Source organism: Hermetia illucens, chromosome 1, assembly GCF_905115235.1.
Source record: "Hermetia illucens chromosome 1, iHerIll2.2.curated.20191125, whole genome shotgun sequence".
In the NCBI taxonomy this organism is placed as follows: Eukaryota; Metazoa; Arthropoda; class Insecta; order Diptera; family Stratiomyidae; genus Hermetia; species Hermetia illucens.
This window is the reverse complement of record NC_051849.1, coordinates 61,499,912-61,522,320: the sequence shown is the minus strand read 5'-3', so window position 1 is coordinate 61,522,320 and position 22,409 is coordinate 61,499,912. Positions and strand designations below refer to the sequence as shown.

General features: G+C 38.4%; 1 protein-coding gene across 3 annotated transcripts in view; it reads left to right on the top strand.

Annotated features, from left to right (window-relative positions):
• The window catches only part of LOC119654824 (probable nuclear hormone receptor HR3), a 449,138-nt gene that overhangs the window by 169,767 nt on the left and 256,962 nt on the right, over positions 1-22,409 (top strand). The window lies entirely within an intron of this gene.

The following is a 22,409-nucleotide window of genomic DNA, read 5'->3' as shown; positions in this document are numbered from 1 at the left end:
AATCTAACCATCATATCTGATTAATAAACTTCCTACTGTTGGTGACGATTTGGCGTCAATGACCGCTAAAAGCTCAATTGAAGCCATTCCATCAGCCCGAAAAGATTGATAGACTGACTACATCACGATGAGAAGCAACCCCCACCTCTTCTCCAGCAACGAAATGTGTATCTATATATTTATACTTGGAAAAGATAAAGCGTAAGTTGATGTCTAATAATGAAGACAATTTCTGCAACCCGGCGGCGCGGAGGCTGCCTCGACTTTTTTTCCCAAACGGCAGTGGTTCAAAAGGGAAGCTTCATCATAACTAAGAACAATTTACGACTTTCCTTCGAGTTAGAAGTTAGCAACTCTATTCAATCCATAGAAGATCAGGCATTAAATCACGAATGTTAAAGGAGATTGAAATGTACTGAGATTTATAAGATTGTTGTTGTGGATTACGGTAAAGTCATTTAGTGACTTCACTTCATTTGTGAGTCAATCATTTAAATGCTACCAAATTTAATTAAAACGCAGAAAACATCATCAGCATCATTGCGAACGCGGTTATAATGATGGTGCTACTGTTTGTTGTATCAATCATTGAGAGTCGAAAGGTCAGCAATCTTTTAATTATTAAATTTTATGGTTAGGTGTTAAATGTTAACAGCATTTTATCTGATAGGCTGCGCTACTTAAATGTTTTTAATAGTGGTTGTTCAGAGGAGTTTTCGGAAATAAGGATGATCATGTTGATTTCGGTTGACCACCTATCTTTATTGCAATATAAATGTTGTCACCTATAATAGAAACTTGCTTATATAGTCGTGTAGCATTTGACCATAAGCAAATGTCGAGTTTCAGTTGAGATAATTTCAACTCTAGATACTTTAATTAAAGATAAACTATTGAACGTCTTACAGGCTTCCTTCCAATATTATCTAGTCCAGAAAGGGCAAATAGTTTTAGCGCTTCGTACTGGAATTTTGAGGATGTCGTCCACTCAGAGCATATTTAGTATAATCCAAGAGAAAGATGACATTGACTAGCCATATGGCTCGAAAAGTTGTACTGGAGTTAACAAATCTATGATATTTCTGTGCTATAATTTCCTGATACTTTTAGCCCAACCTCAAGAGGAAGATATGGTTTCCAAAAATAAGTACAGTAGCTGGAGGAGTTCTTCAGATTCATATCTCGATTTTCATATTAATAGATATATATATGTACTTTGGCGATTTGAAGCAGATTCACCCACTTTGTAGTATCTTCGGCCGGTGAATAAAAACTCTACATCCACTAAAGAGATTAAATCTACCATAAAATATTAACTTTTCTGTCAGTTTCACTGGCTTTTCATCCAGAATTCGTGCAGAACTTGTCAGAATTCGCCAACAATATTGGTAAAGGAAAGACACTTTTAAATGATACGAATTTTTTTACTATGGGTACATTCTGGTTTCGTTTTACCTTCATAGAAAACTATATTAAAGGGCTAATGCTAATCAACGCATACATATTCGAAAATAAACTGATAGCATATTCACATGCTTGAGATATATCAAACCAATTCCTGCTTCTTAAATTTACCACACTAACGAGGTTTCTCGTGACAGGGGCGTCTATGTATATAGAATCACAACAGCTTAATGTTGATTTGGAAGACACTCTATTCCCAGATAAAGACAAATTGCGAAACTTCTTCAAGATACACATCGTCAATCTCGGTGAACTATTGTACCTGTCGATGAATCTAGAGTCTCTTAACCAGGCCATGGGATTGAAAATTCAGCAAATGTTTTCTAGATAGTCGAAGAGTTTGACAATAAAACTGACCAGTGTTAATTTCTTTTCCCGAAATTTGTTGCAAATTTCTTCTACGGATCTAATCTAACAAGTCAAATTGCGTACATATAACCCTGGCCCATACCATCTGATTATATTGACAGTCAGAGGCCTTAGTAGCTCTTTCATAGTTGTGTTTCTCTTCAGCCGTTTGTAGGATCATTACAAGTGATGAAAATTTCAACCCCGAAAACGTTACTGTTTGTTTGGAAATTTGTTTAAATATGTGTATACGTATATTTCACTATCGGTTGTCAAAATTTAACCATTCCTTACTTTCTCTTAACCAGCCGCTTAAAGTAGAAGTAGTGCGAGTCAGGGAAACGGATTCTCGGAGAGAGTCCTCTCACTAATCCCCGCAAAGCGACATGACCACCTCTGTTTCTCAGGAAAATTATAAAACCCTTAGATAATGTATTTGTTTAAACTATAGTCGCTATCATATTCTTATATTCCTGAACTTTGGCAATTCAGGTACTTAAAGTTGAGGCTTACTTGAAAATATGCGTGGCGCCCAAATCTCCTTAATTTCCGCAAATATAATACTTTGAAAGTTAGCTACTTTGAACCATTCGATAGATACTAACATATGTTTCTTTGCCGTTAACCGAGAGAACCAACATGTAGTTTTAAACTCATGCTACAATTGTGAAAGGCTCTAGCGGTCTTTGTACTTTGTCTACTTTAACGAAGATAACTGGGTACGAATAGAGGTACCTGTAAACAGAAGCTCTGCGTGACTGGTGATGAGCAGCTGAAGTTACTAACGAAATTTCCGGAAGAAAATCTCGGGATTTAGGGCAATTATTCCTACGTCCTCTTTGAGACTGTTACGAAGATCAAGCTGGACTTTCTGAATTACATGGAGAGGGTCCACATTATCTTTACGGAAGTTAGTTACTTTTAAGGAGCTTTGTCAGCGCTTTTCCACGCCGTTAAATGCAAAGTCATAAGCTGTTATCCTGATTTTCAGTAATTTTATCAACTTTAAATAAGTAATAGCTCTGCTACTGCTTGAACCGTTGAGTTTTTTTTTACTATAACTTTTGTAATTGATGCTCATAGCAAGAAGAGCAATTCACTAGATTTGAGGAGAGAGCGAGCAATATTAATGTGCTGGTGGCTGAAGAAAGTATAGACATTTCAATATCCTCGTGAGATAGTTTGTTGTGTGAATTTTTTTATTTGAATCCACCAGCGAGTACATCTAGTGGCGTGTTTGGCCGTTGATGACCAGAAGAATTTGTTTTGAATTTAAGTCCGCATGACGCAATTGAGATGTGACAATTCATATGTTACAGCACAACTGAGTTTCCGGAAAATTTGCCGATGCAATCTAGCTGCCTGACCTGTTGGGCGAACCATCTCCACTTCTTGCTTCAAAGTGGAAATGGGACTTATTTTGATAATCTAGTATTGGAAGAAATATTTGCCACTATAAATGGTCTACAATTCACTGCTGTACAGTATCTAGTCTGAGTTTGATTCAACTTTTTGAAAATGAGTCGCCGTGAATGTAGATCCGGAAAATCCGGGGTATGTCTTCGGTTCTGGGAAAAGTAGGATTCCTGGTTTGCTTGTCAACTTTGCGACAATTTTGACAATCAGGTTGATTTCTTTGGGCACCTTTGCTGACCGACAGAATGAATTTACGCAAATTTGAAAAGTCTCTTTATATCGTCAAAACAACATCTTTTTTAAATATCGCCAAAACAGTACCTTCTGCTCCTCGAAAACTTTCTCGCTCAATTTCGAATGTCCGAATAATTGAACTCTTGTCTTTCTTCATAGCTCTGACTTGCAGTTGATATAACTGATTTGCCATAGCAGCGTCTTTCTGGTACTATCGATACTAAATTGACAATAAAGCTCAGGTGTGCCCTTCTAGGAACTTTGAATCACCCCGCACGTCGTCAACATAAGCTCTCTATGTATGTCGAAAGGTTTGTGCTGCATAGTGGAAGTGATTTTATCACAACACTGTTTGGTACTTCCTCGAACGGATATTTGGTTGAAGGATTAAATCAAGTTTTCTATCGTGATTATGTGGCCATGGGCAGCAGCAGCTTGTATGAAAAATCGTGTACATTCGAAACGAGGTATATATGAGGAAAAATGTAGGCGAGACTCTGCCCTTTTTTTACTTTCCTTTCTTTATCGAAGACCTTTCTAGACGTGTTCTTCAAGGAAGTTCTGAAAGCCTTTCCCTGTGAAAGTATAGTCTGGAAATTTGGTATCCTGCCTGGTACCCTTTTCTTATCCCAATCAACAAAACGTCCCTATTGTTATGGAAAATCAACCCGTAAGATTGGGTTTTCTATTATGACGGCTAGTCCAATTCAGTATTTATCGAAGTGCAAAGAGCTGGTTGCGATGAGTGCTTTGTTAGGATTTTTAATTACGTATGGGGAGGCTTAATGGGTAGTTGGTATCCTTTTTCCATTTTGGTAGAATGGAGAGGGGGGAGGGGAAACGGGTCGGCTGTGCTCTCGTTCAGGAAATTTAGCCCAGTTTTGTGACCCGATAACTACAGAACCCAAGATGATGGAGCAAGCTTTCCGCTAGTTCCTTGGCGTCCCGTTTACATGAAGGTTCCTCCTTGGCTTGGCTTTTAAGTAGAGGCAATGACAGTAACGGAAGTTTTCATCACTGCAGGAACTTCTTGATTTAGATCGAATGTCGTTAACCTTCCTATTCAGTCCCAATTCTGTCCCGGCGGTTAATTGCCTGCATCATACTGCATAGTACTCACTGGTTTTGGCGAGGTGATACTCATCAGCGACTCTGGCGAGGTATGCGAATCCATCAGATATACTGTTTAGAACATACGGCTTGTTGCACGATAGGAGCTAGAGCAGTTGGGCAATGACCCTTTGCCATGAGTATTTACTGATTGGAGAAGGCATCTTGCCCTTATCTCTATTCACACCTCTTTTTCCCCCGAGGAATTTTTGTAATTCTTCCATAGGGCTTCCTTCTCCAAGAAGCTCGTAGAATCCGTCGTTGTGGTGATCTCATACCGTTTTCGCCGTCTATGTAGGTACATAGGTATCCGGTACAGTACTTCAATTACAAAATCAACGACTGGCGTGCTCTATAATTTAATCTTCCTAATTTACCAAGCTTAGAGTCAGGAGAACAAAAGTTAGTTTTTGATAATCAGGCTAATGCCTCGTCGTAACATCAATATAAATGGCCAAAATATTTACGCTTTTTACGCTTAGTTACCTAATTTCGAAGCAGCCTTTCGCGTTACTGTAAGGGAAAAAAACTCAAATGAATGATCAAATGGTATTCTTCGAATAGGTTTTCAGATATTGGAGTTTAAGCCTTTGAGTATCCAGAATGGTATTCTTATTGGTAGCTTCTTGCTACCACAAAGCCTTCATAACCGTTTTTGACCCACTGACTTTAATAGAATAGAATTTTTCAAAGACTTCAAATGTTGACGATCGTCGTCGTGTGGTTCAAATTTCTCCAGAGGAATATTTATAATATCGTTGCAATTCCTAGATCTTTTATTAAGATCTTCGAGCTCCGTTAACTAGAAACTCACTACGTATTTTATTAACTTGTGAGTCAAAGGACAATCTCTCTATGTATACATATATTCAAAACTACACTTTTGCAGTCAATGATTAGATCACTTAAGTTTTCTAAAACGCCATCATCTATCTTGTATGTTTCCTGTTTATTCCTATGTGGCGTATAAGGCATCCACATAGTTTCAGTTTTTAATGAGACTGTGCCTCAGTTTAATTATCATCATATCTAGTACTGTTCCGATAATAAGTCGGATAAGACGAACAACAAATGTAAATAACGAACCGGGATTTGAACCTAGTGCAAGGAGTCGAGACCATCGTCAGAATAAACTCCTAATTGTTAGGACACTAGTTCCACCAGTCTTCTCTCAGTGAAGTAGTATATAAAAATAGCTTAACGAACGGTGGTAGTTGGCACGTACCATAGCCATCTTCCCTTTTAATTATTCAATTAAACCTTTTAGTTAAAATATTGGAAGAATGGCTGAAAATCTTTTGTGCTTTCAACACGTTGCTTATTTCACCTACACGATCTTATTACCACTGATTTTCTATTAGCTTCTTATTCATTGCTTTCGATGCGAGAAATCTTATAGTGAAACTACCATACTACGGAAAAGTACATCTTAAGATACCACCCATGCTTTTTTTGGTTGAAAGCACTTCCCCCGTACTTCTCTATAACCTCTTCAATGCAAGCAAGTAAAAGTTCAGGTTACCCTGTTGTAATTTTCCAAAGCCCATCAACGGCTGGCTGGGCTAATTGACCAGATATATAATTATTAACAATTAGGAGTTCATGTTGAGTTGGTACTAACACTTTCAGCTAACGCTAAACCCTCGTCGGCCATATGGGCATTACCGTGATTTAATTTCAGAAAATATCCCGGGGGGTCAACCTATAGAAAGAGTCAGTAGGAAGCTTTGTGTTAAATCTATTAACGACATGAAAATAAGAATTTTCTAATAAATCTTTTTCCTTGTTCGATGAAAATCGATTTTTTTCGCTGGGACTCTCCGAGATTGAATTAGAGGATATTGCAACTGTACACTGTTTATCTCTTCCAATTGATGAGTTTTAAGAAAGTCTAATGCAGTAGATGGTGTTGCAATTACTGTTTTTTCCAACTCTCTTCTAGAGGGTTTTACTCAATTCTTATTAAAATTCGTAACACCGAAACAATATTTACAGCTTTTTTGCGAATTTTCGCTTAGCACTACATTTTTATCGACTACGAAAAAATAGTTGTATTGGAACCGGTTGTCTTGGATATTACACAATGAACTTCTTTTGATTCACATCTTTAATTGAAATGAATAGATACGCGAGCGGGTTCATGGCGATTGGTAATTAGAAGATGATGGGAATTTGAAGACTGAATATTATATAAATATAAAAAAATTGACTATGTATGTAAAGGAAAATTGGTGTAGTGCATAAATGTGTATAGCAAATTTTTCGAAATGGGTAGGATGGACTGGGTCCGTAAGCTATTCGTTTTTCATATGTACGATGTTGAAAAACGGATTGCTGCAATGACTGGCTAATAGATAGGTTGTGTGAGATAGTGGAATTTCTCCAGTAAATTTTGTGGCTATCAGATAGATTGCAAAATTTTGATTGATTAGTCGATCTGGGGTCTGAAATTTCGATTAGTATGATGTTAGGAAGGAGTTGCATTGCATAATGTACATTTTGAACATAATATTTAGCTTGAATAATTGCAGGGTTTTCCAGACAATGCCTGCTCATGTGAAATGTAATTTTGTAAATGGATGATTACGATGATTAAAAGTTGTGCATAAAAATCTGCTAGAATGGACGGGCATAGATATGCTGCAACTATTAAAGATGATAAAAAGTAACTGACATGGGAATAATAGAAAATGATGACGTGGTTACATCAACTTTTTAATATATAATCGACGACCTTTTTTACCTACAGGAACTGGAACGACAGCTTTACAAATGTTAATAATATTACGTAAACCATACGTTTGTTCATTTGATTCTAATTTGATTTTTGTAAATTATCACTACGTACCTCTTATACAAAACATCGTTGTCGGCTCCCGACAATGAATTCAACATCCTTTCTTTTCCAAATATGTGACCTACTCGCAGTCAGTTTCGCCTTCTAATTCAAATGTGCTTAGGCACTTGGCCGTCCAACTTGCTTTATTTCTAGGAAGTGTAGAGCGTGCTAGATCCATAGGGAGGACATTAGTGCGAAATGTCATTAATATGATGTCGCTGTTTTAAAAGCTAAATTTATCAAATAATCTCTGCCTCTTTGAATGCATTATTCAAGACGAACACTTAGATTCTTGTCCTGTCACTCAAGTATACCTTATATACCTACATGTGGCTAGAGGCTTATCACAATTAAGTTTGAAGTAAGATTCACATATTGGCAATTTCGGGAAGCATTTAACCCCTTCAAGCTCAACAGATGAAAACTTCAACACTTTATTATAAAAAAAAATGTCTAGACCTGTGGTTGGTAATGGGACCTTCTGTACCCATGAAATGATTACTTCTTGATTTTCCTTTATATAAATTTTTGCCTGTCACTAAAATAGGTGCATATTTCCTGCCTGAAAAACTTAGTACTCAATTTGGCCCAAAGATCTTCGCATTTTATAAGAAATTTCTACAGTTTCATGGCTAGATATGACGATAATCAAGCAGACTTTTCGGATATTGTATCTTACACAATCTCAACCATGAAAACATCAAATTGCTTCCTCAAAATCAGTGGGGTCTTGAATTATTTTTTTATTCAATCTGTGTTAGGCAAAATAGTCTCATTGGCTTAGGTGTTACACTTACTAAATTTATAATAAATTTAATATTCCGTTCAGTCCTTTTATTACGTTGTGTGCCTATTCGATCGGCCTAAGTCCAGTGTCCATGCAAGGATTGGGAAGGAGATGGCTGTGGGGCTCATCTAGCACCTTGACATTCTGTAGAGGAATGTGTAAATCCACATCGATTTGAGTTATTATGTAAAATCAGGAGGAAACATCCATAAGAAGGAACTTTTGAAAGCATCTTCTTCCCGGAGGTATCAAGCCTCCCATGCTTCCTAATCAAATCTTCGTCATTGCATTGGCAACCAAGTATTGAATACGTAAGGTATGCTCTTTCTAAAAGTCTCACTGGTGTCGATCGTGCAGAACCTTGTGGAAATTGGGAACTAATTGTTCAAGATTGATCTGGATGGACATTACAGGCTACAATGCCTTCATTCCGACCATTTACCAACAAAACAAACTTTACACGATTCAGTTTCTTGTCGCTTTTAGAATGTAAATATATAATGCTTGGAGGTAGTCGCAAGCAAAACCTTTTTAAGTCGACTTCCTTCAGAAAATTGATCAATTTTCTTGTATACTTTTTCTAATAATATTTACGTTTTTAAATTCATGTTTGCAAAACTATTCATGCTTGTATCCATTGGAAAGGTTCGCCTTAATTACCTCTCTCTTAAGAAACCTGCCAGGCAGTCTCTGTTAGCAAAGCATTTCGAAGTGAACGGCATTCATATCGTCTCTTCTTTCGTTGTTTTCTCTTTTACATTCCACTTTTTAATAGGGCTGTGCTTTATTTTTATTATCATCATACCCCTCACTCTGAGTGCCATTTTTGAATTGTAAGTGGAATTGATTTTCCGTCTTCTGGGATGGGAGGATCACAAGTGAATTTATCATCCGGATGCCAGCTTAATTTTATGGATTCCCCAGCCACTATGACAAGTGTGTCCTAAGCCTGTTGGTTGGTGGCGAGTCCTACAGTCAACGTTGATTTCTCATGGTACGATTTAAACCACTAACACTCTGAGAAGGGTCATCATTAGGGCTCAATTGTGATCAAGTTCTTTGCTTTCTCCGAGTTCGTCACTAGTTGAGGGTGAACTTAATGACTTCTGCAAGCAAATTCGCGCGACTGCCTTTACTTAACAACTGGTCTTAACGGTCAGTCTGCTTTGGTAACCTTGGGAAGTCCATAAATGTGGGCATAGTGTAACGTAAGTTTTATTCTGTCGTTCTCTTCTATCTCGCGTGTTCCGGGCCCATTTTCGTCCCTGGCCTTCAGAATGTCCTTTCTTAAACCATCCCGATCCATCCATCGCGTCCTCCAATTTCGAAATCAGAGCAATCATGCGCTGCCTTCATCAACAGGATTTACCCAATGGTTTCGGGGTTTTTATCGCATCAGTTTCCGTCTTTCTGCCCTCCTCTCGAATGCCCTTTTAGATATCTGAGTGTCATAGAACGTAGAACGTGGCCAACTCATTGCAACTTCCGTAGTTTTAGTAGTTTGGAGACGTCAGGGTCGGAAAATATTTGATACAACTCATGGTTGTATATGATTTGCCATTGGTCATCCTCTCGTTTAGCTCCAATCATTCTCCTCAAGACCTTCCTCTCGTATTGACTAGTTTTTCGAAAGTTTATGTTAGGATCCATGCTTCACATCCCTAGCATTGCACAGGTCTTATAATAGTTTTGTGTACTCGTAGCTTTGCTTTCCTCTGTATGCAACTGGCTTTCAAAATCGGCAGGATCTAGTAGAAAGCGTTTTATTTCGTCAACTTCATTTCCATTTTTCGTCAGTTGTATTATACACCTAAGTATATAAGGTTCTCTACGTTTTCTAAGTTGTATTCGTCAATCATTTTATTTTATCTGGTGGGTATCATTTCTAATCTTTTGTGTAAAGCAAAACCTTTCTAAATTCGGCGATTGAAAACCGAATTTGGTGGGAAGGTGTTAAAATTGGTTTGTTCCCTCGCTTCACTGTTTGACCATCACATATTTTATTCGGAAATGGTTACACCTACTGACATGAAATTTCATGTGCATATCGAGAGTTATGCTTCCAATAAAGGTGAAGAGGGGCTGCAATATCTTATCCTCCGAATACAGTCGTTGGGAGAGAGGAGAGCTAGTGCTCAAAATATTTTTAGGGAAGGAAATACGCATATTTCCAGCTCGAAGTTTCCGATTTTAAGTTTCTTTCTTTTCCAATCAGTACGAAGGATAATCCATTTAAATTCCTGTATTTCTTGATATTATTAAACTCGCCCGACTAAGGTAGATGAGAATAGTTTGTTTTTTATTTGACCTCGAGAGAGCATAATTGGTTCACCTCCACACAGTTAACAAGCATGTTAAAATTAAGTGGTGGATTTTAGACGGTGTAGTCACTATTTCCATTATTCGCTACTTCAACATTTATTTTATTAATAGCAACTTCTGTAGTCCGAATCCTCAAGCCCTGGAATTACCAAAATCAGCCGATGTGAGGCCAATTCTTCCGATTTTTCTCTATAAAAATTAAGGTGACTATTTTGGTATGTTTTTTTGAGTGCCGAGATTGTTGAATTCGTCCATGCTACTAGTTGGGCTGGGAAGCGATTTATTAGGGATAAACATCAAAATCACAAATTTGTAGCCAAAAAATTATCCTCTCACGGTGAAGGTAGTACAATTCACGAGTATTTTTAATGCAATCAGATTATAAGGCCGTTTAAAGAATGATCACAAAACATTGTCAAATGTCAGTGCACAGAGGCCACTGTTCCCATGTTTTGCTATATTTTACCGTAACTTCTGTCTCAGAAAACAGACGGGAAGCATACATACCATCACTAGGGCAATGTATCACTCCGTTACAAATCATCTTTCTTCGACATTTCTATCATCTCCCATAATCATTCTCTAGCCTACTTCAAGCGACTTGAAACAACTCTTAACAGTTTCTCGTTCTCATTGCTGCAACCATTAGAACTCAGTCTCATTATCAGGCATAATTATTAACATAGAGTTAACTGTTGACTTGAGTGGAAGACATGAGAACTCAAAATTGCCAAGGAATCTACTTTAATTATATTTTTTTCAGATAAATTTTCCAAAACCTCAGTTACTTCTGGATGTATAGAATTTCCCACGAACACGATTTTTATAAACTAATTAAGAAATAGTTTCGTGTCTATGAGCGAAGTTACAGTCCAATTATATCGTGGATAACAATGCGTACCATGGTAGATATGTTTTTAGAAAGAAATGAACTTTCTAAGTAATTGCATTATGTGCCAGTGTTTGCATTTCCATTATGATGCTTGTATAGATGCAAATATTTAGAATGAAGCAGAAAGCAGTTGAAATTTAGCCAGTGCCATTTCTAGTTCAGAACTATTTGACAACTCTCTTTATTCTGTCAGATATCCTTCAATGTCTATGACCATCAGAGGAATCCATAATTATACTATGAAATTTTTAATTTCATCTTTATTACAATCAAGTTTGATATTTTCCAAACATTCAGCGAAAGGTACTATATTTTCCTGGCTTTACTTCACTATTTTTCATTAGGATCATGAGACTGGCCTAAACAGTCTCCATCTCTGGAACCTTCACTTCCAGCTCAAATCAAATATTTATCAACCATAAAATAATAAAATATAGAAGGTGTGAGTAATTCTTCCTCTACGAAAAGTTTATTATCTTTACACGAATTCATACTTTCTTGTTGTTTAACCTCTAGTCGGACCTGCCAACCTTCTCTAAACCACCTTAAATTTTACCGCATCTGCCAAAAATAAATATAAAACCCAAACCGAAACTCCGACGTACACATGGTTCTGCTAGTGGTTTTCTCATTACATAACTGGATTCATAAATCTGTAACCTCATCATCCCGTCTTCTCCTTCGGAACACTCCACCAATCTGTGCCTGGATCTCCAGCATCAACGATACCTTTTTCCATCAATCTGGAATCTTGTTCCGACTCTTCTTTTCGCCATTAACCACATTTGTTTCTTCTTGCTCCCCTGATCAGTTTATCCCATATGAGTGTATACATGATTTAGAACCCATGTCTTGTTGCCTCGGCTGCCCAGAATGAAGAAGCAGCAACGTGTGCAACTGAAGATTGTCTCTGGAATCGATCAGAGGCTTGGGTGGTGTTGGCTGGCTGGCCTTTAGCCAAGCACACCAAAACCAAACCAAAAAAGAGTCAATGCTGCTAGTAATGGATGTGGTTGAACTGGAATACACCACGTACCGTAAAAGAATGAAGAAGAACCGATGAAGATAGTAGGAAACAACAGTTATAACGGTATACGGTACACCTTGCGTGATGGCTTTCGAATAACGTTATAAATTGGCTCCAACATTGTGGAGCTCTGACTGTTGCTGCTATTATTGTTGCTGTGCCGTTTTTTTAATGACTGTTAGACTTTGGGTTCTTCTTCGGGGGGAGCGTTTTATTTCTTTTTCACGGGGTCTTCTGGTTGTTGTTTTGACTCTGGCGGTCTCACACACAGCACTGCTGGTATTTATCATTCAGGGTACGTTTACCGGGATAAGAAAAGAAAAACTTAAACAGGTAAGCAGCTAAGTTGCTGGGAAGAGGCGCAGGCTACGTGCATAGTATTGGAAGAAGATAGAAGGTACTCGTTGCTGCTCCCCAAGGTGACTTCACACGTAATGGGATGGTGTAACGCTAGTATTGCGGGAATGCGGGACAACCTCTGACTACATGCCTAATAGTTACATCCATTGCAAGCTACTGTTTTTCTACGGAGTTCCATCGGATGGACTAGATAGCGTTTGCGAGCTGGTATTGAACTTGGCTTCTCTCCCAATGGCGGTAAGAATTCGCTGTTGCATGTTCATTGTAATTCAAACGGAGTTCCAATGGGAGAGCTGTGGAATTGTGTCAATGTTGCGGTTTAGACGCTATTTTCATATTATCGTTGGTTTTGTCTTGTTTTCGTCGTCTATTTTGATGGAAATAATGGTTACTATGTGACCCTGTTGAAGATTCCGTTTTGTTTTATTCAGTAAACGTTACGGTAGCAGGACGCACATTCTGGAGGTATTATATGCTTTATTCACACTATACAATTATACAAATGTGTAGTTTTTATATTCAATGAATCATAACATGGGAATCTCGTGCAGGCAGTGTTGTTTCCATGGTTTGTATGTGGTTCCGAACATGAATTGGTTTCGCAATGAGTACGTCTCAAATGTAAATTTTATGAGAACTGAATTTAAAGTACACGTTGAGGTGGCTTTTCCCTACTCAGGATAGAAAATTAGCAGCTTTATTGTAAATTATGCTGATGGGATATTTATGAACTGCGTTTACTTTGAATATTATCTTTTCTTTACAATACTGCATAGGTTTTCCTTGTAGTAATGGCTTTTTGGATTCGCTTTCAAAATGATTACTTTACTAGTTTTAATAAAACCGCACTATACTACAAGGTTTCATATATGAATGACTGTACCTCGTGCAGCATCACTTAGGTCCAAAACAAAAGGTATCCTTCTAGATGTCCTTCATATCTTCTCAAGAATATGAAAATTTACAATAGCTCTCATTCCCTCATATGGCATTCAAGCTTCACAAGGGATGGGAGAATAATATAAAAATAAACATTTCTCTGATTATGACTATCATAAATCAAGATTACACAAAATCAAACAATTATGACGGAGACGAAGTCAATTCTCGTCGCCTTCATCCTGACAAGTCGTCGAGTTACTCAGGCGAGTGTGCTCTTAGTTGCTCAAGCATAGTACTAAGTTCACTTTTTCGCGTGAAATTTCATATAAAAACTGTCAAAAATTTCGCATTTGTGAAATAATTTCGCACCGTGGTACTAAGTTTTTCGCACGAAAAAATTTCGACCAAATTAGCTAAGACACAATTATCCACAGAAATCTACACACAGTTGTCAAATTTCCGTGCGAAAACAATGCACCTACACATTATTTTCGCGCGAAAATATGCCAGATAGGCAGATGATAAACTGACTGACCGAGTTTTTTAATAAAACTTTTGAAAGGGTTATGGCCGATAAAAACAACGAAAATTTATAGAATCAACTAGAATATGTGTTTCATGATAAATAAATAAATTTGTGTTTGAAAAAATGTAATCTTTTATTGTACGATCAACTTTTTGATATAATTCTCACAAAAAATTTCCAAATTGTAATTCGTTTGATGTGTTATTTTTTTTTTTGCCTAGGAACTGAACCCTCAGGCGAATTTACGAATTCCTTTAATGAATCTCTAGTAGTTTTTCCGATATCAGTTGGTCGTCCTTGTGTCGGATTTATTGTTGAACTAAATAGCGAGTTCGCTGGAATATTATTCCTCCACTCGCCCTCAATGAGATTACCGCTCGAATCAATATAGTCTGCATAACGTGTGGGACAATAAACCCTTGGATTTAGACTAGTGAGAAAATTATGAAGATAACAGCAAGCAGCAACAATCTTCTGTGCACGATCCGGTGAACAAAACATTGTTCTAGCGAGGCAGTACCATCTGGAGCAAAGAATTCCAAATGCATTTTCAACGCAGCGTCTGGCACGGCTTACCCGATAATTAAAAATTGTTTTATCTGGTTCTAACATTTGATTGCGTTTCGGAACGTATGGTTTTATTAACCGCTTTCCAAGTGGGAATGCATCATCTCCGACGAAAAAGAACGGCAATCGTTTATCATGTATTTTAGCGTTTGGTGGAAATGGAAGTGATTCGTTTGCCATTGCTTTTCCCAATTTACTGCTCGAAAAAACACCTGCGTCTCCTTCGCTTCCATAAGCCCAGACATCAATGTACGAAAATTTATATTTGGCATCGGCGACAGTCAAAAGAACAATACTATGGTAACCCTACGAATAAAATTATAAATACAGTTTTTGATAATCTATAATTTATATCACTTTACCTTGTAATTGAAAAACATACTACCAGCTTTGGGAGGACATTTAATGGCAATATGTTTTCCATCAATTGATCCAACACAATTTGGAAAATTCCATTGGTAGTTGAAGTCATTTGCAGCATTAATCATGACGTTGGCATCATATGGTGGAATGTATTCATTTAATGCTCCATGTGAAAATTTTCACAGAATCTTATTGGATCTTTAATTAAATCCTGAAACTATATTAGACAAATTAAAAAATACTAATTGAACGAATTTGCAGAATACAACTCACATCTCTTGCAAACCTGCCACTTTTTTGTCGCTTCTTCAAATAAATGCTTTTATTTTGCCTTTTCTTTTTTTGTTTTTTGATAGATTCGGCAAGCACTGCACTATATAACAAAATAGCATCTTCCAAATCAGAATCAGAGTCTGAATCGATAAACATTTTTTGTATTTTGTGGAACACTGCTATTTTCTTTAAAATTGAAAATCTCCACTGTCACTGTCACAAATCTCCACTGTCAATTTTCCACAGCGAAAAAATTTCGTTCGAAAATATTTTTTCGTGCGAAAAACTTACTACGCTTCAGTCGTGGTGATCTGCGGAGCTCGAGCGGATCTCTGCCAAGCCGCTCACACACTGCATTGCCTCCATACTATCTCATCCCCAGCTGATACTGGGGTTCAGCGACAAAATCCGACTCCTGGACCGCCAGCTCTAAGGACACAGATCAAATTTCACGCGCCGTGTATCTCTGTTCCTGAGATCTCAGCCCCGGGGACAAAAGTCTTTAGGATGGACACGGAGACGTTCTTATGTTTGCCGTCGACGTTAAGTCTAAATAATTGCTCCCTCCGTTTCACACCTCATATGGGGCCTCATATTGAGGTTGCAGGGGCTTCCGGAAAGCATCCACGTTCATCAAGACATGCGTGCAGGCGTACAGGTCTTTGGGGGAATTAATCTTCGTCGAAGAGCTACTGGATGGCGTGGGTGATTTTAGTTTGGCCACGGCGTCCCGGAACAAATGCAAAAGCCCAGTCGTTGAAAGGGCTGATCTAGTATCGAGCACAGGGGCGTTAGGGAGTCTCAAATCCTCCCCGTATACCAGCTCGCGGAGCTGGCGCCAGACTCTTCACGATGGGTGGTACGTAAACCTAGTAGAACGGAAAGTAGAACTTGCCACCACGAAGAGTCATCATGTGCCATCATAGCGGCCCTCAGTGTCTTATGCCAGTGTTCCAGCATCCCATTGGATTGGGCAGTGTTTCGATGGCGTTTGAAGGCTAGGAGTTTGCCTAACTCCGAGAGCAGGTTAGATTCGAACTGAATTCCCAGGTCAGTAATGACTTCGGTTGGAACTCCAAAATGTGGAATCCATTCCCGAGAAAAGGCCTCGACGCACAAATGTGGGTAAATGTCGACCAGAGGTATTGCCTCAGGCCACCGCGTGAACTTATCGATGATTAGCAATACTTGAAGCCATGGGAATCTCGTGAGGGGCCAATGATATCGGTGCGGATCGTATGAAAACACTGGGTAGGCCGAGGGAATCAGCCTACTGCTTTTTGTACGGGCTTGATGACTTTACACTTCTGGCATGCGATGCACTGTCTGTCTAGGAGTTAACATCCTTATTCATTGAGGGTCAGATATATTTGCTAGTGACTAGACGATTCGTGTATTGCATGGAATACTTCTCTGCGAAAAGTGGCCGCAATATATGGTCTAGCTCCCTTTTCAGAGGTCTCGCAGAGTATATTGGAATTGAGCCGAAAAGGGGAAACTGCTGAAATTGGTATTTGGAGTTATTTCTGGGGCTTTGAAGCACTGCGTCATCCTTCTCTGCCTCGGAGATTGCCTAAAATGGTATCGCGGCATGAATTTGACCTCTGAAATGTGTCACAGAGTTTCTGCAACTGCATTGTCCTTGTCGGAAACCTGCTGGATGTCCGAAGTAAACTGACCTATGAAGTTCAGGTGCCGAAGTTGGCGTACGAGCGCTTTGTCGGACTACTGCTTAAAAGCGAAGGTAAGAGGTTTGTGGTCCGTGGACACTATGGACCTGCCTTCTAGGAAATATCGAAGTATATGATTGCCATGTACACGGCTAATAGCTCATGATCGTAGGTGCTGTAGTTCAATTGAGCTGTATTCAACTGCTTGAAAAAGAAACTTAACGGCTGCCAGTTTGGTCATCTGATTGATTAAATGCCAGGAGTGTAGCGTCCGCCAGCTGTCGTTTGGCTAGCTCAAATACCTGCACGGCCTCTGCAGACCACGCAAATACGCGCGAGTCTTTGGTGCAGACAAGTAAGGCGTTGAGGGTCGCCTGATGCTGTGCGGCTTTGGGCAAGAAACAACGGTAGAAGTTGATCATGCCCAAAAGCCTTCGCAGATCCTTGGCGGCTTTTGGTTGTGGGAAGTCTGTGATGGCCCGGACCTTTTTTGGATCTGGGGAAATTATGTAGCCTAAAAACTTGACCTGCTTTTCAAGAAATTTGCATTTTTCAACGTTAAATAGAAGACTAGCCTCAAGGACACGTTGAAAACTGAACTCGTTCAGAACGCTCAGACTTAGGAAGGAGCGACCAGAACATCACCCAAAAAATGTTACGAGCGAGCAATGAAGTGTGAGTATGCATTGTCATGGCCCGTAGTGTCGTAAAAATTGTTTCCGTATTTGCTTTGAAAAGATAATCGTTGACGTATTTATAATAGAGCCAAGCAAGCATACCTTGAAAAGGGAATGATTTCAACCTGTATTCGAATATTCTGCCCGGAAATGAAAAGCAATGACAGAAGAAAGTGTCTAACTTTCTGATCCAGGCAGGTTCTTATATCAATGGACCTTCAGACGAAATTGCTTCACCGCACTGATCGACATCTTCAAATTATACAAGATCTCCAACATCCATCCCATAAAATGTATTTATTTCCTTTCCATTGCTTGCAAACCTTCATGATTTCGCCTCCTTATCCGAAATCTAAAATCAGTAGAATCTGTGAATTTTGAGAAAGAAAAAAATAATCCTTGTTTGCATTTCTAATGATTTCTTTTAAATTAAGGCTAAGCAGGGAGTTGATTTAGCGTTAATTTCTCCTTCTATTTGCCTAGGATTTAAAGAGATGGTTCTTTATAGACACTTTTTTCTGTTACTGTAGGTTTATCACGCCACGTTTTCTATTTCTTCAATAGATTCGTCTTTAACCATAGGGTTTAGCTGAGATTGAATGATTATAGTTGTCAAATCTTCAATAGATTATGTTGACGGGCGTGATCAACAATTTCGATAATCCTTCACGTTGTTTAGCAGAGACACTAGTCTACCTTCGAGCCGACAATTGAAGCTTATTCTTGGAAATTAATTGCGAAAAAACTGTCGCAGATAATTAGTATTTTTTAAGCATGTTTCGTCTTTACAAATGTATTTTGTAAATTAAGCGGCTTTTTCGTAAGAGAGAATTAATTCCAATCAATCTGGAAACAGCATTTTTTTATTTCGAAGTTTATGAAAATTACCCCAATGATTTTCGCAAAAACTAGAATTTTAACCAATATAAAAATCGAACAAAATAAAAATTTGGAAATTCTCTTGTGCAAAGCATAGCGATATATCTACTGAACATGCTCTTCCATCCTAAGTTTAAAACGTCCAATCCGAACGAGTCCGTGAGTTGTTTCCTGGGGTTGGCCGTATAAGGTCTGGAACTGCGAATAAGCAAACCCCCTTTGTAAGTATGCCCACCGTTTCCACAGTCTGCCTTAACAGCCTCTCGTTGCGCCAGATAGTCAAACAAAACTATGGCTTATGCTCTCCAAATACGGATCCCATGGCGAAAATTGTGATTTTGAATTGACGAAGGCTGAAAAGGTATGGCGCTGCTTTTGAGATTGCCTTTTGATTTGAGACGTGCAGTGGTTGCGCCTTCCAACGCCGCAAATTCGTTGTTCATAGCTCATTGTTGGCTGGAGATTTTTGCAAAAAATTTGCAACATTATAACCTGGAATTGGTTTTGAATACGAGGAGCCAGGCAATGCTACAGTTTGACAGCATGCCGAAAAAACGTTCTCCAAGGCGTGAGGGACTATTACACTTATATCTGGACCTGGAATAAAAACGTGATTGGAGAAACTTGCGATTTAATCTGTAGTATTGGACAATAGTTGTCCGGATGGCTCAGTGGTTAGAGCGCTGGGCTGTTGCTGCAAAATGATCACGGTTCAAATCTCACCGGGCTAGAGAGAGTTGTATCCCGACTGGATGTCCGATACCAGTCGACTCAACTGTGAATGAGTCCCTGAGTAAAATCAAGGTAAAAATCTCGGGCGAGCGCTGATCACATTGCCTCCTCTAGGGTACTGTAATCCTTAGTGTCCTGTTACAGTATTGAATGAAGTGCTTTAACGCACTTCAAGCCCTTAATCCAATTGGATTATTGCACCAACAATTATTTGTATAATTTCGGCAATAGAGCTCTCCTTCTTCTCCTTCTGGATAGTTTTTTATGGTTTGTTAACAATGAGGGGGAGGGGGGGTGGATCCTTCTGGCCTTATACCTGAAAAGGGACCTGAAAGAATGAGGCTTGTACGCACACCTAGCACCACTAGGTTTCAAGTTTCATGTATGTACCTATGAAGGAAAATGTGTTTCATAAAATCCTTCATATTTCTGATAACATCAAAATTCGAAATATGCAAAACCAAAAAAAAAAATCTTTTTTTTTTTGAAGCCACGAATGCAGTTGCGATTCATCTCAGTTCATAAGCAGCAGATTCTTAGGAACCGAAAGTAGCAATTTAACTTTCTCGAATGCCCCAAAATTAAACAATCTTACAAAGGCCAAACCATAAAAATATGCTTCTGTGGTTTTGCCATTTTTTTTTGCAAATTTGTAATTTTGACATTGTGCTGAAGATATATCTTCGAGTACTGAACAACCACAGCTTCCAGATTTTATAGTAAATTTCTTCTCTTGATTAGTGACGTGAATAGAAAGTTTTATAGTCAATATGTTCTATATTATCGAACATTTACAAAAGTAAAATACGAGCAATCTCAAATAATATTCGATGTTGGTGTTCAATATCACTTCCATCCCTTAAATTTGTATTTGTGAAACACAACGCGTGGCACAGTAGAAATGTTGAATAGTATTCACCTTCGCAAAAATTTAGAATAGAAATGCTATGGAGTGGCTGTAAACAATCATGTAGTAAACCGTGTTTTCATTGTTATCCCCACTTATTTCATTCTCCATCAATTCATAAATAGAGCTTCCAGGGATATTTTTTCAATGGCACGGACGTCTATATCCAGCCTTAGCCTCCAATTGGAAATAGTGACTGCTTGAGTCGCTTCCTTTTATTATTAAGGTTTTGTGTAAACACAAAACCTTATTAAAATCGGTTTACCGTCTGTCTGTCTGTCTGTCTGTATGTATGTCTGTCTGTCCGTCACACGCATTTTTCTCGGAAACGGTTATAGCGATTGACACCATATTTGGTAGAAAGATGGGAACTGTGAACGCTCACGCATACAGTGAGTTACATCCTTTTACGTCGAATTTAAGGGGGGTCCTCATACATGCAAAAGGGGGGTGTAAATTTTTTTTGCATCAAATATACTCATGTGGGGTATCAAATTAAAGGTCTCGGTTAGTACTTTTCGAAGCCGGTCTTAGTTTTGACATTTGTTGGAAAGGTGGGGAATGCAGGGGGGTTGAAAGTGACCATTCCTTTAAGGGGGCCATTCTCCAAAACTACCAAACCGAAAAATCTGAAAAAAATCAGGCAGCTGCCACTATATGGTGCCTGGGCTCCGAAATACCTTCCATACTGATATCTGTACAAATAAAGTTAATAATAGTATATTACCATAATTTTTAGTAATTGGCTGCAAAACCCCCCTTAAGTTCATGTAGGCACCATGAAATTTCGCAGTAATATAGAGTATAACATAGAGCATGATCTCACCAAGTTTGGTCGAAATTGCACTATTACTAACAAAGTTATAATACGTCAAAGTTGTCGCTTCCTTGCAAATTCAAGACTATGAATGTCAATATCATCCGAAAGTGAATATTCTCACATAATACATATATACATGTATATGCATTTATTACGTGCTACATACTAAGAAATACACAAAACCTTTCGTACCTGAAGCGCCCAGCTTCCGGTTTCTCGACTTGTTTTAGCGGTTTTTCCAATTATCCTGATATAATCTATGTGTCATTCACATGCTTCCTTTACTGGATCAATTTCATGCCTAATATTTGGATGTTCAGGAGATATCTATTTACATACAAAATTGTTGTATGTTCGTAATTTCGTTAGCCATTCAGTTGAGTGCGTAGTAGCGGTTCAATTGGCCTTAAAATTCAGTTTTGAATAATTAGACGCTAAGGTCTAGCCAACAAGCAGGGCGCCTTTTTGAGGTAGAGTACTTTATGCTGCTCTTGTTTTCTAGTGGATAGAAAGGCTACTTCGTCGCTGCTAGTTTAAGCTAACTATTCAATTCCATCAGCTTTGGTTTGGACGATTATCTTGTATTTCGTACTTCCCTCACTAATTAATTATTCATGACGTCCAAGTTGTAACTAGTAAAGTGAAAAACTGAAATAGTGACACTTTTCTCTGAAGAACTACCAAAAAGTGACTGCCAACTGTTAGGCAGTATGTGGCAGCGTCGTCCGCGCTGTCGTCCTTTATGGTTCTGAATTTTGACTGACTATAAAAGGCAACGAACGGCATCTCGCGATTATGGAGATGAAGATGTTGCGTTGGACTAATGGCGTAACATGCCATGATCACATTCGAAAAAGGATATCAACGATCGATATGGGGTTGCGCCGATCGTGGAAAAACTGAAAGAGAGGCATCTTCGATGGTATGGTTATGAAATTCGCGCTAAGGACTTTCTGGAAAATAGTCTTCTATTTTTAAGCTTGAAAACATGACATCTTAGATATATTTTTATACATATTTCAAAAAAGTAAAAGTCTTTGCCGGGAAAGTTAACCTTTGCCAACTGAGATAAATCTAGTGAAAATCACCAAAAAGTGTGTCAATTATGTACCTGATTTCTTGTGAGCTGAGGTAAGCTTCATCATATTGTATTTAGAAGGTGAAACTTCTGATTCTCCTAGTCTTACGAAGATATGGAGGTTTGAACTCTCGGATTGCATAAAATTCAATCAGTTTACTAACAATTTCTTGATTTTTTTTTCTAGGAGAACTTTGCGAAAACAATTTTTTTGCAACGTTTATGTATATAAGCCA